The 15,000-nt window shown below is 41.8% G+C and overlaps 1 protein-coding gene across 5 annotated transcripts in view; it reads left to right on the top strand.

Moving 5' to 3' along the window:
* Window positions 1–15,000, top strand: part of LOC125025936 (sodium/calcium exchanger 1-like) — a 147,484-nt gene that overhangs the window by 49,570 nt on the left and 82,914 nt on the right. The gene's annotated exons all lie outside the window — the stretch shown is intronic.

Genomic DNA, 15,000 nt, shown 5'->3' with positions numbered 1-15,000 from the left:
ACAAAAATTGGGGAGACTAATAGCAAGAGAGAGAGAGAGAGAGAGGGAGAGAGACAGACAGACAGAGAGAGAGACAAAGTTCGAAGAAGAGAGCTCGAACGAGAGAGAAAGAGCAAAAGAGAGCAAAAGAAAACGAAAAGAGAGGAGAGAGAGAGAGAAGTGAACGTAAGGATCCTACTGCCGAGGTACAGCGTTTCATGAACCACAGAAAAATGCGGGGGACATGAGCGCCAGAGCAGAGAGGAGGGAGTGCGAGAGTGAGGGAGAGAGTATTGATCTGTATCGTGTAGGAGTGAGAGAGAGGGAGAGAAGGAGAGAGGGAGAGAGAGGGAGAGAGAGAGGGAGGAAGGGGAAGGGAGGAAGAGAGAGCGAGAGATGAGGAGGGGGGGGGAGAAGAGAGAGCGAGAGATGAGGAGGGGGGGGGGGGAGAGAGAGGGACAGACATGCAAACAGATAAACAGATAAACAACCATGGACATACATACATATTTACATAAATACATACATACATACATACATACATACATACATACATAAAAACATACATGCATACATGTAAACATACATACAAACATACATACATACATTCATACATACAGACAGACAGAACGACAGACAGACAAACAAACACAGGGGGGGGGGGGGGGAAGCTAAAAAGCAAATGTGAGCGATAGTGGCAAGTGGAATTAAGAGGAATGGAAATAAAATAGGGTAATGCGAGAGACGTGGATGGAGGGGGGGGGGGGTGGAGGAGGAGGAGGAGGTGAGGAGGAGGAGGAAGAAGAGGAGGAGGAGGAGGAGGAAGAAGAGGAAGAGGAGGAGGAGGAGGATATGCAGGAGGATGAGGAGGAGGAAGAAAAAGAGGAAGAGGAGGAGGTGGAGGAGAGATGTGAGGGAAGAGGGGTTAAAGGGGGGAGGGAAAAAGGAAGCAGGAGGAGGAGAGAGATAAGGGGAAGAAAGGAAACAGAAGGAAAATGAAAGATGAGAGAAGAAAAGCGGTAAAGAGGGGAGGCAAAGAACAGAACCAAAAGGAGAAAGAGAGATGAGAGAGCGGTAAAGAAGGGAAGGGAAGAACGGAAGCAGGAAGAGGAGAAGGAGGAGAAGGAGGAGGAGGAGGAGGAGGAGGAGGAGGGGAGCAGGGGTAGGGGGAGAGAGCGTAGTGAAAGCGAGTCATGCCACCACAAAAGGAATGCCAGAGAAGGAGGGAAGTGCCTAAAGATTACTAATGGCGGCGAAAGAGGTGGCACTCGTAGAAGACGGGGAAGGGAGGGGGAGGGGGAGGGGGGCAATAGTTATGGTGACGGGTGACGAGGCCGCAAAAAGGAGAAAGAGAGAAAGACAGAAAAGGTGGAAGAGGGGCGGAGGAAGTGACTCGTTCATTGAGAGTTGGGATAGCTAATGCATATATATACATATAGATAGATAGATAGATATGAATATACATAAATACATATATATATATATATATATATATATATATATATATATATATATATGGGGAAGAGAGGGAGAGAGACAGAGAGAGACAGAGAGAGAGAGAGAGAGAGAGAGAGAGAGAGAGAGAGAGAGAGAGCGAGAGAAGCAACAGCCAGTCTGTGTGAACAAAGAGCACCTACTGGACTATGAATTAATATTTGATTCTTTCTCTCACGTGATGGATTATCTTTACCGTGAAGAGAGCGTAATTGTCATCAAATGCCATTATCATTATTATTTTTGTTTTCGTCATCATCATCATCATCACCATCACCATCACAATCACCATAATCAACATCATCACCATCATCATTATAATAATTATCATTACTCTTAACATTATTCCCTTCACTATTTTCATTCCATTTATCATTATTCCACCCATAAACATCCACAATAACCCTCGATTTCCTTCACCATCCTCGTTCTCCCCAAAAAATCATAAATCCGAAAAAGGAAGGTGATGAATCTCGATATTTTTTCGCGCGAATTGCAAAAGTTTTCCTTCGTCTCCGCCTTCCGAGATTGCAACACCGAGCTTATCAACACGAAGGCAATATAAACGTTGCCCGAATGCCTCGGTATTGTATATGCAATTGCAAGAATGAGCCTATTTTTTCCTATAAAGGTGCTGTTTGCTTGTTCTCGCTGTATGTTTAGAGTTTAAAGATTTTTTTTTCTGTTGTTGTTGTCTGTGATATTAAATTATTTTTGTATTTTGTTCATATTTTGTGTTGTCTTTTCTTGTTGATATTTATTGGTATTTTTCCTTTTAGTTGTTTTTGATTTCCGAGTCACATTTTCGAATTTTCTTCATTTCATTCATCTGTCCATTCTCTTTTTCGTTTTCTTTATCAAAAAGAGAAAACGGGAAGAGATGATCCAGTTTACTTTCCCAACCAGTCTTTATTGTGAATATTTTCTTTTATCTTTTTCCTTTCATTTTATATAATCTCAAATTTTATATAATCTTGCATTAAAAACATAAGCCTACACAATATAGCAAAACAACGAAATTTATTTGAAGAAAAAGGAGAAACATTCTTTTGATCCCAGAAAAAAAAAAAAATACAAAGCGGCAAAAATAAACGAACGAACCAACTGTTCTTATTTTATCAGAAAACAATTTTCAAAAAGATAAAGGTATAATGTGCGCTTCGAATCGCTTTAAGCCGCTCTGATCCTCAACTTACACGGCTCCTCCTTAAATCTCCTTCCAAATCTTGTCCCTCAGACTGGGCCGGGTTATCACACGTTCCCGGGGGGGGGGGGGGGGCTGGCGTGGGTAGGAGGAGCCCCCTCAGGGTTAGGATTCAGGATATGGTGCTCCTGTTGGTTAAGGGTAGGTTAGGATACCAGGTCCTCTTTGGTTGGGACAGGAGGACAAGAGGCTTAGGATTCAGGATGTGGCGCTCCTGCTGGTTAGGTTAGGATAGGAGCTCCTTTTGGCTAGGATGGGAGGATGCGAAGCTCCTTCTCTTCTCTCCCTCTACCTTTTCCTCTTTTTTCCACCTCATCCTCCTCTTTCTCCTTCCATTTCTTCTTCATCTTGTTCTTCCTCAGTTCTCCCTCTCCTCCCCAACTTCCATTTCCTCCTCCTCTTCCCCTTCCTCTTCCTCCTCCTCCTCCTTCTCCTTCTCCTCCTCCTCCTCCTCCTCCTCCTCCTCCTCCTCCTCCTCCTCCTCCTCCTCCTCCTCCTCCTCCTCCTCCTCCTCTCCTCCTCTTCTCCCTACCTACCTCTCCCTCTCTCCTTTATCTTCCTCCTGCTCCTCCTCTTTTACCTCACCTTCCTCCCCCTCACTCTCCCCCTCCCTCACCCCTTCCTCCTCCTCCTCCTCCTCCTCCTTCCCTTCCTTCTTCTATTCTCCCCTCTTCCTTTTCTTTCTCAGTTCTTCCCTCCTCCCTCTCGCCGCTCCCACAGGTGGTCTCTGCGCCTGTCACCAACACTCGCGCAGGAGAAGATTCGCAAAATCTATCGTATCGACGCTTCAAAAGAGTCATTCGAGGAAGCTTCTTCGTAAATAAATATATGGAGAGAATGGAAGTGCGTGAGATGTGTGTGTGTGTGTGTGTGTGTTGTGGGGGGGGGGGGGGGGGTTATACACACACACAAACACATAACATAACATATATATATATATATATATATATATATATATATATATATATATATATATATATATATATATATATACATACATGTGTGTGTGTGTGTGTGTGTGTGTGAGTGTGTATACCTGTACCCACATATATGTACGTATTTGTTTGTACATGTGTCTGTGCATGTACGTAAGCCTGCAGCTGTGCTTGATAACTCCCTGGCAAGCACAAAACAGGCACAGACCAAGCTCTTTAGCCTCCGGATCATCCTTATTACGTGGGTTACCCTTGAGCTCTTAGTGTGGCGCGGAGTGACAACAGCTTTCTTCGAACAATATCCTAAAGAGCTTGTGAGGATGATGAAAACGACGATAATGTTGGTGATAACAATGAGAAGGATAAACTTGGTAAACTTTTAATAATGTTAGTAATGATGAGGGAGGCGGTGATAGTGAGGGTAAAGAGAGACTAATGAGGATAATTTTAATTCATTATAATCTCTGATAAGAAAGTGATGACAGCGGCGATGAGAACAGAAAGCAATGGAAATAGGAAAATCATCGTTAGGATTCTGATAAGGATGACAGCGGGTATTGTCGGATGATGCTAATATTCTCTGAGCAGCTTCTGACTTTTCACATTCCGACGCTAATGTATGAATAATTCATGTAATTATGTTTGATAAATGATCCTATATGGGTTATGATCTGTGTGTTTAAGATGATACATACAGTTAGTCTCCAAATAGTATACTGGTCTCTGGATTGTATACATTATATCAATCTGTTTACAATGCGTACAATATATTAGTCTGTTCACATTGCGTAGAGTATATCAGTTCTTGTTCAGTATATAGTGTGAAGGACGTGTACAATAAAAAGTCTTATGGCAGCGTACACAACTTACCAACGCGAGTACATACAAGCATACCAGGCCCTGAGCTTCATAACAACATATCAAGAATATACGTTCCATAATATCATATCCGGCATATAAGCGGACGTGTGGGCGTGCCGGCGTGTGGGCGTGTTGCAGTCAGGAAAAGACACGGGCCGCTTAACATTGCAGGGAAACGTAGCGCTCTCTTGCACACACGCTGAGCATGTACGAGCTCTCAAAGCAATGAGCTTACCTGTGTATTATATTTTACTTCAGTTTCGCTCGTGTCCTGTCCTTTCGCACGATGGAATGGGTGTATGTATATACATATGTTTATGTATGTATCTGTATAGTGATACATGCATCCGTATATATAATTTAAACGTACATAGTTATACATACATAGATATACATCGTCTTGGTCACTCACAAACCGGAATTAATGTGTACATATATACTTATGCGTAAAAATAAATACCGATGCAAATATGAAATATCATACGAACATACATACATATGTAAATACACATACATACCTACAACTGTCTCATTTCACTCTAGAGCAGTGACTAAACCCGAAATTAAAACCCGAGGCATCACGAACTCATAATGAAACACCATAAAGTCTCCATAAGCACCGGTTTATCTCTCTCTCTCTCTATATATAAATCTCTCTCTCTCTCTCTCTCTCTCTCTCTCTCTCTCTCTCTCTCTCTCTCTCTCTCTCTCTCTCTCTCTCTCTCTCTCTCTCTCTCTCTCGCTCTCTCTCTCTCTCTCTCTGTCTCTCTCTCTCTTTCTAGCCCTTTCGACATCCCAGATCCCGTGCTAAATCACCGGTGAGATAGTGAGCTACATTTCTTAACTTTCCTTGGGAATTCTTAATATACTCTCGAAATCTTTCAAAAACTCTAGCTGTTTGAGATATGATCCTTAACTAGGATCTGTTTTAGTGGCTATCCTGTTGTGTTTCAGGGTTTGGTAGAGTTTTATGAAGAGGGATAAATATATATATATATATATATATATATATATATATATATATACATATAATCATATATTAGATTTTTCCTTTGTTTCTTTGGAGTTATGATGACCGTTATGATGTTATTACTGTCACATTCATTATTATCATTATCATTACCGTTATTGCCATTGTTAGTGGTACAAGTTGTAGCATCAATATCACTATAATAGCAGTAGTAGTGTTATTCTTGTTATCGATTATTACTACAACTGAAATGCCTTCTATTGTTATCAACAAGATTACTATCACAAGATTTAGGAATTACCCTTTAAGATATAATTACCCTATGAGATTCGAAATAAAAAGGAAATAAGACCGAATATTGAGAGAATGAAAAATATAACGATATAAAGTATATAGTATATAGTATATAGTAAGTATATAGTAAATAGTATGTAGTAAGTAAAGTTTATAGTATATAGTAAGTATATAGCATATAGTAAGTAAAGTATACAGGATATAGGAAGTGAAACCAAAAATGCGTCACGTGCTCGAAAGTCACAAAGTCACAAGGCTCGTTTTCCCTTGAGTGTTAATATTGGCTCTGCTGCGTCGGCCGCCGTGACACACTTTTGCGAAGCTCGAAGATAAAGGCAGGTTCCAATATCGGGCGCTTTTTTCCCACGCCCATCGCCCGTCGTCGCCACTTGTTGTAAAAATGTAGGCGGAAGGACTGCCATATTGGCTGCGGGGTCTTCGCCAGGTCTCTCTCTCTATCTCACTTTCTCTCTGTCTATTTCTGTCTATCTATCTATTTATCTATTTATCTATCTATTTCCATTTTTCTGGTCATTTTCTCTCGGATCTTCCCTAGGTCTCTCTCTATCTCACTCTATCTATCTATCTATTTATCTTTCACGTCGCTCTCTCTAAGGTCTTTCCAAAGTCTCTCTCTCTCTCTCTCTCTCTCTCTCTCTCTCTCTCTCTCTCTCTCTCTCTCTCTCTCTCTCTCTCTCTCTCTCTCTCTCTCTTTCTATTTACATGGCCCTCCCCGGCCTCCCTAAGGTTTCCGACAGGTCATGGGAATGGAAACAAGACAAGATTTTAAAGGCTTGTCGAGAACTCCTTGTAGCGACACGTGGTTCAATAATCCCCGTCGCCACAGAACAGATATGTGAGCTAACGAGATCGATGTACATCAAGGGATAGCGATTCGAAGACATACTTTCATGCTGTGCGCGTGTGTGTTGCTTTGTATGTGTGTGTGTGTGTGTGCGTAGATGTGTGTGCGTGCGTGCGTGTGTGTGTGTTTGTGTGTGTGTGTGTGTGTGTGTGTTTATGTGTGTATGTGTGTGTGTCAGTGTATGTTTCTTCTTGAATGTGTACTTATCTGTGTAAGTTTACATTTTTCCGTGTGTATACGTTCGTTTATGTGTTCTTTTGTATATGAGCGTCTGTGCATGTGCATATACCGCACGACTGTGTGAACTTATGTGTATGTCCGCGTAGATATAACCATAAATATGCAGATGTACTGCATATTTGTGTGTTTTAAATACGATTTACAATCTAGCTTAAATTCTTGTTGAATATGCAAGCACTCTTTATTGCGCACAATGTTAAGAGCAAAACAAAACAAAAAAAAATATGCAGCAATACTTTAAATAAAACACACAAAAAACAAGCAAACAAATGATGTCAACAGCGCCTCCTATAATTCTCTATCCTATTAACCAAGTATACAAAAGACAGTTTACGCAGGTTGTTCTTTACGATGTGCTGTACTATCTCTAACGTATTATATCAGCAAGGAAGATTCATTTTGCCAGGGAGAGGGGGTGGAAGGAGGAAGCGGGAGGGAGAGAGAGAAGAAGAGATGGATAGAGAGAGAGATAGAGATATACAAAGACAGAGGGAGCGAGAGAGAGAGAGGGGAGGGGGGGGAGGAGAGGGAGAGAGAGAGAGAGATCGAAGGAGAGAGAAAATAATAATAATAAGAGAGAGAAAGAGAGAGAGAGAGTCTCATCTCCAAGAAACCACAGATATAATACACTAATGACCTCCAGGCGACTGAAAGTAATCACTTTGCGGACCTTGTCTCCTCTGTTGTGTACTCTTCGTGGTAAGAGAGATGGAAAAGAGGGATTTTAAGGTAGATGGATATATCATAGACTATGAATATACACGTCCATCTCGTAAAGATATATGCTGTAGGTCACTTGGCATCAACTTTAGCATATTACAGTATATCACAGAATATCACCAATTTCCATTGCCTTCTACGATATCCTACGAACAAATAAACCCACAACACCCGAAACCCCATCTAACTTAAAACAAACAAAACAGACAAACTAGGCAACCAGACAACCCAATTTAATTACCTGAACCGCACAGACAAAAAGGAAAGAGGGAGAGAGAAAAAATAAATAAATAAAATAAAAAACAGGCGAGACAACGGGTCCCCCAAAGTTCGGTCATTTCGTTAAAGGCTTCGATGGTCAGTTTCTCTCCCTCCTCCCTCCTCCCCCTCTCCCACCTCTCCCACCTCCCCCTCTCCCCCCTCTCCCCACCGCGTCTTATAATGAAGAAGCAGCTCCTGGGCCTCGCCATGTAATGAAGCTTCGTCTATATTCTGATAATGCTGGAGTGTCCTTCATTATCGGGGGGACCCTTCTATTCCGGGAAATATGACGCCTGCTTACAGATTACTGCATTCCAATGGCGTAGCGATGGGGAGAGAGGGCGAGAGGGCGAAAGGGGAGGAGGGAGCGGGGGTGACGGGGGGGAAGAGTGAGAGGGGCGAGGGGTGGGGTAGTCAGGGAGATAGACAGAGAGGTGAGGAATAAGGGTGGATGAAAGAGAGAAAGAGAAAGCGAGACAGGTAGACAGACAGACAGACAGACAGACAGAGCGCGACAGAAACAGAGAAAGGAAGACACAGAAAAGGAGAAACAAGAAAGAGAAAGAGAGAGGTAACGAGACAGAGAGTACATCGGCACATTGCTTTAAACGGATGAACAATCAATTATACCAACACTATTTAATGATTCTGACTGAAGTAAGCCCTTTTTTTTTTTTGTCTTTCTGTGGTAATAGTCTCCAGTATACAAAGGTACTGACTGGTAAATGTTCTGATAATGCAATTTTGTGTTACACTGTGACTTACTGATGGTTTAGGATGGAGACATATAGAATTTATTTATAATTTTTTCTCTTTCTCTTTTTCTTTCTCTCTCTCTCTCTCTCTCTCTCTCTCTCTCTCTCTCTCTCTCTCTCTCTCTCTCTCTCTCTCTCTCTGCTCTCTCTCTCTCTCTCTCTCTCTCTCTCTCTCTCTCTCTCTCTCTCTCTCTCTCTCTCTCTCTCTCTCTCTCTCTCTGCTCTCTCTCTCTCTCTCTCTCTCTCTCTCTCTCTCTCTCTCTCTCTCTCTCTCTCTCTCTCTCTCTCTCTCTCTTTCTTTCTCTCTCCCTCCTTCTCCCTATCAAAGAATACAAAAATTGGAAAAAAAGAGAAAAGAAAGACACCCACATATACCCTAATCATTAATTGAGCCTCCACTGCCTCTCCCGCCCGTGCGCTGCCGCGCCCTTCCTCCCACGCCGCTAATAGCAGCCTGGCTTTTAATCAAGAAAATCATTACTTGCACAGCTGTGAATAATATAAAACTAATTTTTATTAATGTCAATTTTCACTGCAGCGAGTGTCACAATTCACTGCATTTTCATTCGTTTTCCAATAACTACAGGAGTTAACATCAGCTGTACCGGGCCTGAGATGGGGGGAGGGGGGAGGGGTACGTGGTATATCGGCGTTGTTTTAAAAATCACGGGATTAAACACATTTTTTTTTTTTTTTTGTAATCACGGAATTCAACAATTCTCTTTTATGCAACGTTGCATGTTGCGCCGCTCGAGTTTGCTGTGTCATCGCTTTGGGGAGAGTGAAGACCGGGGCAACAACGACACTCTTGCAGGCTATTGCATCATCTGGAGCTGAAATCTTACGAGTCTTGTGGTGCCGGCAGTACGCTGTCTCTCCTTGCAAAGTGTCTCTCTGCCTTGCTCTCGCTGTTGCTCTCCTCTCTCTCGCTCTCTCTTTCTCCTCTTTCTTGCTTTCGCTCTCGCTCTCTCGCTCTCTCTCTCTCCTCTTTCTTGCTTTCGCTCTCGCTCTCTCGCTCTCTCTCGCTCCTCTTTCTTGCTTTCGCTCTCGCTCTCTCGCTCTCTTACCCTAGCTCTGTTTTTTTTTCACGCAGCTAGAGTAAGAGTATATATCATGTATATATATATATATATATATATATATATATATATATATATATATATATATATATGTGTGTGTGTGTGTGTGTGTGTGTGTGTGTGTGTGTGTGTGTGTGTGTGTGTGTGTGTGTACACATATACATATATTGTGTGTGTATATATATATATATATATATATATATATATATATATATATATATATATATATATATATTTATATATATATATATATATATATATATATGTATATATATACACATATACACATATATATACATTATATATATATATATATATATATATATATATATATATATATATATACATATACACGTATATATATATATATATATATATATATATATATATATATATACACAATATATGTGTATGTGTATGTATATATATATATATATATATATATATATATATATATATATATTTATATATATATATATATATATATATATATATACACAATATATGTGTATGTGTATGTATATATATATATATATATATATATATATATATATTTATATATATATATATATATACACAATATATGTGTATGTGTATGTATATATATATATATATATATATATATATATATATATATATATATATATATATATAAATATATATATATATATATATATATATATATATATATATATATATATATATATATATATGCGTCTGAAGAAAGCCACCCCCCGGGTCCGCACGGCGGCGGCGGCCCAGCGCGGGGCCATCATTCACCTTATATTCATGAGTATTGATCCTTGTCTGAGGCGATGATGTGCTTCATTCTTCCGGCACCTGATATCCTCTCCCATTCTTCTCACTTCCTGTGCTTTATCCTATTTGTCTCTTGTCTCTTTGTGTCATTTTTGGTTTCATTTTTTATTTTTGTTTTTTTTTATTTCTTTCTTGATCTCTCTGGCTCAGTCTTTATCTGTCTGTCTGTCTGTCTGTTTCCCTCTGTCGCTTTCTCTTTCCATCGATTTATTCATCTCTTCTCCCTTCCATATAAGTTTTATTTTTATTTTCCAACTTGTCTTTCAGCTGTTTCCTTTACTTCGCCTTTCTTTATGTTATGCCTTCTTCCAGTCCACGTTCTCCTCTCTCTATCCTCTCTCCCCTCTCCCCTCTCTCAGTTCTCCTCTCCCTCTCTCCATTCTCTTCTCCCGAACCCCTCTCCCCTCTTCCCTCTCTTCTTTCTCCTCTCCTTTTCCTCTCTCCCCTCATCTCTCTCTCCTCTCCCCCCTCCCCTTTCTCCTCTTCCTAACCCCTCTCCCCTCCCCCTAACTCCTCTCCCCTCTCCCCCTCCTCCTATCCCTCTCCTCTCTCTCCTCTCCCTCTCTTTCACCATCACTGTTTCCCGTGTCCTTCAGCCTCTTCCTTCCTTTCCTTGTCTGCAAGAACACGAAAATGGAAACTAACATGACATTCGCAAGGTCGTTTGAAGTGTCTGTCTGACCAACATTGTGGTCAAGTTCGATATTTTTTACCCCTTTTTGGGGGGGATTTAAAGGAGATGTTATGCTGTGAATGTTCTCTTGGCGATGTGTGTGTGTGTGACTGTGTTTGTGTGTACGGATTTGTGTGTATGTATATGACTGTGTTTTGTATGTACATATATATTTGTGTGTGATTGTGTTTGTGTTTACGTTATATGTGTGTATGTATATGATTGTGTTTTATATATACGTACATGTGTGTGTGTATGATTGTGCTTGTGTGCAGGCATATGTGTGTATGTATGCACGTCCTTGCTTGCGTACAAACCCTTGTGCTTCTTCCCGGAGAGCCTCATTGTGGAACAGCCCATTGTTCCCCGCTCGCCCACACCCTCCTTGAGCCCTCCCCAGGAGCGGACTCTCACCCCCTCCTCCCCCTCCTCCCCCTCCCTTTCGAGTACCCTTACATCTGCAGCAAGAATCACTGTATGTCCTCGAGGATCCGGGTAGACAGTCCTCTGTACTTCCTGCAGTCTGGAGGAGGGGGGAAGGGGGGAAGGGGGTGGGAAGGGAAAGGGGTGATTCCGTTGAGCCTCGGAACATGTTTGGGACTTGCTGGAGGATCGGTGATAAGCATGTCGGGCGGTTCTGAATTAATTGGGTTTTATATAGCATCTCATTATATATCGAGGTAGAGAGTAGGATGAGGACTGTTTGCTTTTTCCTCATTACAGTGGACCCCGTCTTCTCTCTCTCTCTCTCTCTCTCTCTCTCTCTCTCTCTCTCTCTCTCTCTCTCTCTCTCTCTCTCTCTCTCTCTCTCTCTCTCTCTCTTATATCTCTATCTACTGTTTCTCTACGTCTTAGTCTTTTTCTTCAGCGTCTCTCTCGTTACTTTCTATATCTCCCTCATTCTCTCCTTCCTTCCTATCTCTGTCTCCCTGATATGGAACTTATCCTCACTTCCTCCCCTTCCCTTATTTTAACCGTCGTTCCTCTCTTCTTACTTTTATTGCTTCGTGTTCATCCACTTTTCTTTCCCTCCGCCCTGCCTTTGCTCGGGCTTCCCTTAGACGTCACAAGGACGCCGATATTTTTAATAATACGAGAAGCGACGCAAAGGCCGCTGGCTCCTCAGGGAGGAAATAATGATAGTAATAGTAATAATAATAATAATAATAATAATTATTATTATTATTATTGTTATTATTATTATTATTATTATTATTATTATTATTATTATCATTATCATTATTATTATTATAATTATTATTATTATTATCATTAACATGATTGATATTCCTCTTACGCTGATGTTATCACAACATTGATATTTCATATATATATATATATATATATATATATATATATACACATGCATATATATGTTTATATATATTCATATATAATATTCATTATTACTACTGATATTTCTCCAACGCTGATATTATAACAACACGGATATTCTAATTATATATATGTGTATATTTATACATATATATATATATATATATATATATATATGTATATATATACATATATATATATATATACATTTATATATATATATATATATATATATATATATATATATATATATATATAAGTAATATTCGTCGTCGTGAATTTGCGGCCGTGGCGAGGGTAATTCCGGGTCTCGTTTGGGGAAAATTGTTGCTGCCGTTCCGAAAATGGCGGCGATTTTTACACAAGATTTGTTTTGACAGCGAACGCCGCCGCTGAACGTTACGGCGCTCGTGGGCGGCGGCGGCGGCGATTTACGGGCGTGGGTCGTGGGTGGGGAAAAGAGGGGGGGAGGGGGGGCGGCGAATACGTCGCGAGAGACGAGGCTGGCGCGGGCGGGGGCGCGGGCGGGGGCGCGGGCGAGGGCGCGGGCGAGGGCGCGGGCGGGGGCGCAAGTTGGCGGGAGGTTTGTACCGAGAAAATTTTGATTTTCTTCCTTTCTGGTTATCTGTTTGGGTCTTCCTCTTCCTGTTGATGTGCCTTTCTGCTTTTGTATTCTTTTTTTTTTTTTTTTTTCGTTTCACTTTGTCTCTTTCTATTTTTGTACTTTGAGTCTGTCTGGCTGTCTGTATATCTCTCCCTCTCACTTTCTCTTTCTGCCCTCTTCTCTCTCTCTCTCTCTCTCTCTCTCTCTCTCTCTCTCTCTCTCTCTCTCTCTCTCTCTCTCTCTCTCTCTCTCTCTCTCTCTCTCTCTCTCTTCCCCTCCCTCCCTCTTCCTCCTTCCCTCTCATTCAGCTCCTTGAATTAGCATTGACAAAACGACGTTTACCTTCAAAGTCACGCAGAACATAATGGCCGTAACCAATAATAAGAATCACATCAATTTCGCCGTGTTAACGTGCCGGATTGATAATTACACGTCCATAATATCGACAATCCTATTAATTATAGACGTTCCGAATTGTGCAACAATAATCACTGCAAGATGACGACGAAGAATAATCAGATAATCGTTGAAATATAATAGAACAAAGAACTAGTAACTACTTAAGTGGTCGCAAGACACTTTACGACTCACGGGAGAAGTGACTTAAGATGTGAAGTGACCGCGGAGTTGTGGAGGGTGAGGAGGAGGGGGTGGGGTTGTGGGGGGGGGGGGGGGGAGGTGGAGGATAAGGTGGAGTGGATAAGGCAAGGGAGGAAGGGAAGAGGGGAAGGAGAGGAAGAGTAAGGAGAAGAGGGTAGGGTGGGCGTGGAGAGGAGGTGGAGCAGTGTGGGTGGAGGATGGGGTGAGGGACAGAGCAAGGGGAAAGGGATAGGAGGAGGTGATAACCAGAGGGGGATGGGTTGGGATAGAGGGAGAGGGAAGCAGTAAGTAGAGGGGGAGAAGGGGGGTTAAGAGCAAAGATATCAGAGGGGTAGTAGGGGATGTAGAGACGTGGGGAGGGGTGTGGAGGGTGAAGGGACTTGGGGAGGGATGGGGAAGGTTCGGGGGGGGGGGGGGGGGGTGTAATGTCATCCCACGGAGAAAAAAGCCAGAGCCGGATTCTCTAATGAATCGACGAGAGGGGCAGAGAAGGGGAAGAGGGAAGGGAAGTGGAAAAGGAAGGAAGGAGGGAAGAGGAGAATAGAGAGGAGGAAATAGAATAGAAAGGAAGAAAAGAGAGGGGGAGAGGAAAGGAAGAGGATGAAAGAAAGGGTAGATGACGAGAAGGGGAAGATGATGGAAGGAGGGAAGAGGAGAATAGAAAGAGCAGAAGAGAGGAAATGGGTGAGGAAGGAAGAAACGAGAGGGGGAAAGAAAGGGATCAGGAAGAAGGGGATATGAAAGGGAGAAGAGCCAGAAGGAAAATAAATGGGGAGGAGGGGAAAGACAGGAAAACGGAAGGGTGAAAGGAGAAGGGAGAGGGAGAGGGAAATAGAAGAGGAAGGGAGAGACATAAACGCAGAAGAGAGAGAGAAAGGAGGAGAGGAAGGGGAGAGAGAGACACAAATAAAAGAAAAAAACACGAATAAAAAAACGAGAAAATAAAACAAGAAAACAACACGAACAAAACAAACAAACAGCGACCCTCCCCAAATCAAGAAAAGATTTGTTTGTTGTTATTCCCCTTCCCCCCACCTCCCCCCTCACCTCACCCCCCCCCCTCCCAATATCCCCCCATCTTGACAAGACGCTAATGAAATAACTTACGTCGACGCTGATTGATTCGCGGACACGAGGAGCGAATGGAGACACAAAAACATCGCCTCTTCTTTGCCTCATTATCTCAAACACGTATCTTTGATTGGGTGATTCGCCAAACAGCTAATCATGTCAAGTGTTAACCTTTTGTCTTTGAGGATGAAAGCGGGCAATTGAGAATTTGTGATTCGGTTAAAGGCAAATGGGAGTCAGT

The sequence above is a fragment of the Penaeus chinensis genome, chromosome 5 (assembly GCF_019202785.1).
Source record: "Penaeus chinensis breed Huanghai No. 1 chromosome 5, ASM1920278v2, whole genome shotgun sequence".
Taxonomy (NCBI): Eukaryota; Metazoa; Arthropoda; class Malacostraca; order Decapoda; family Penaeidae; genus Penaeus; species Penaeus chinensis.
The sequence above is the reverse complement of the archived record's forward strand: the minus strand, read 5'-3'. Positions and strand labels throughout refer to the sequence as shown.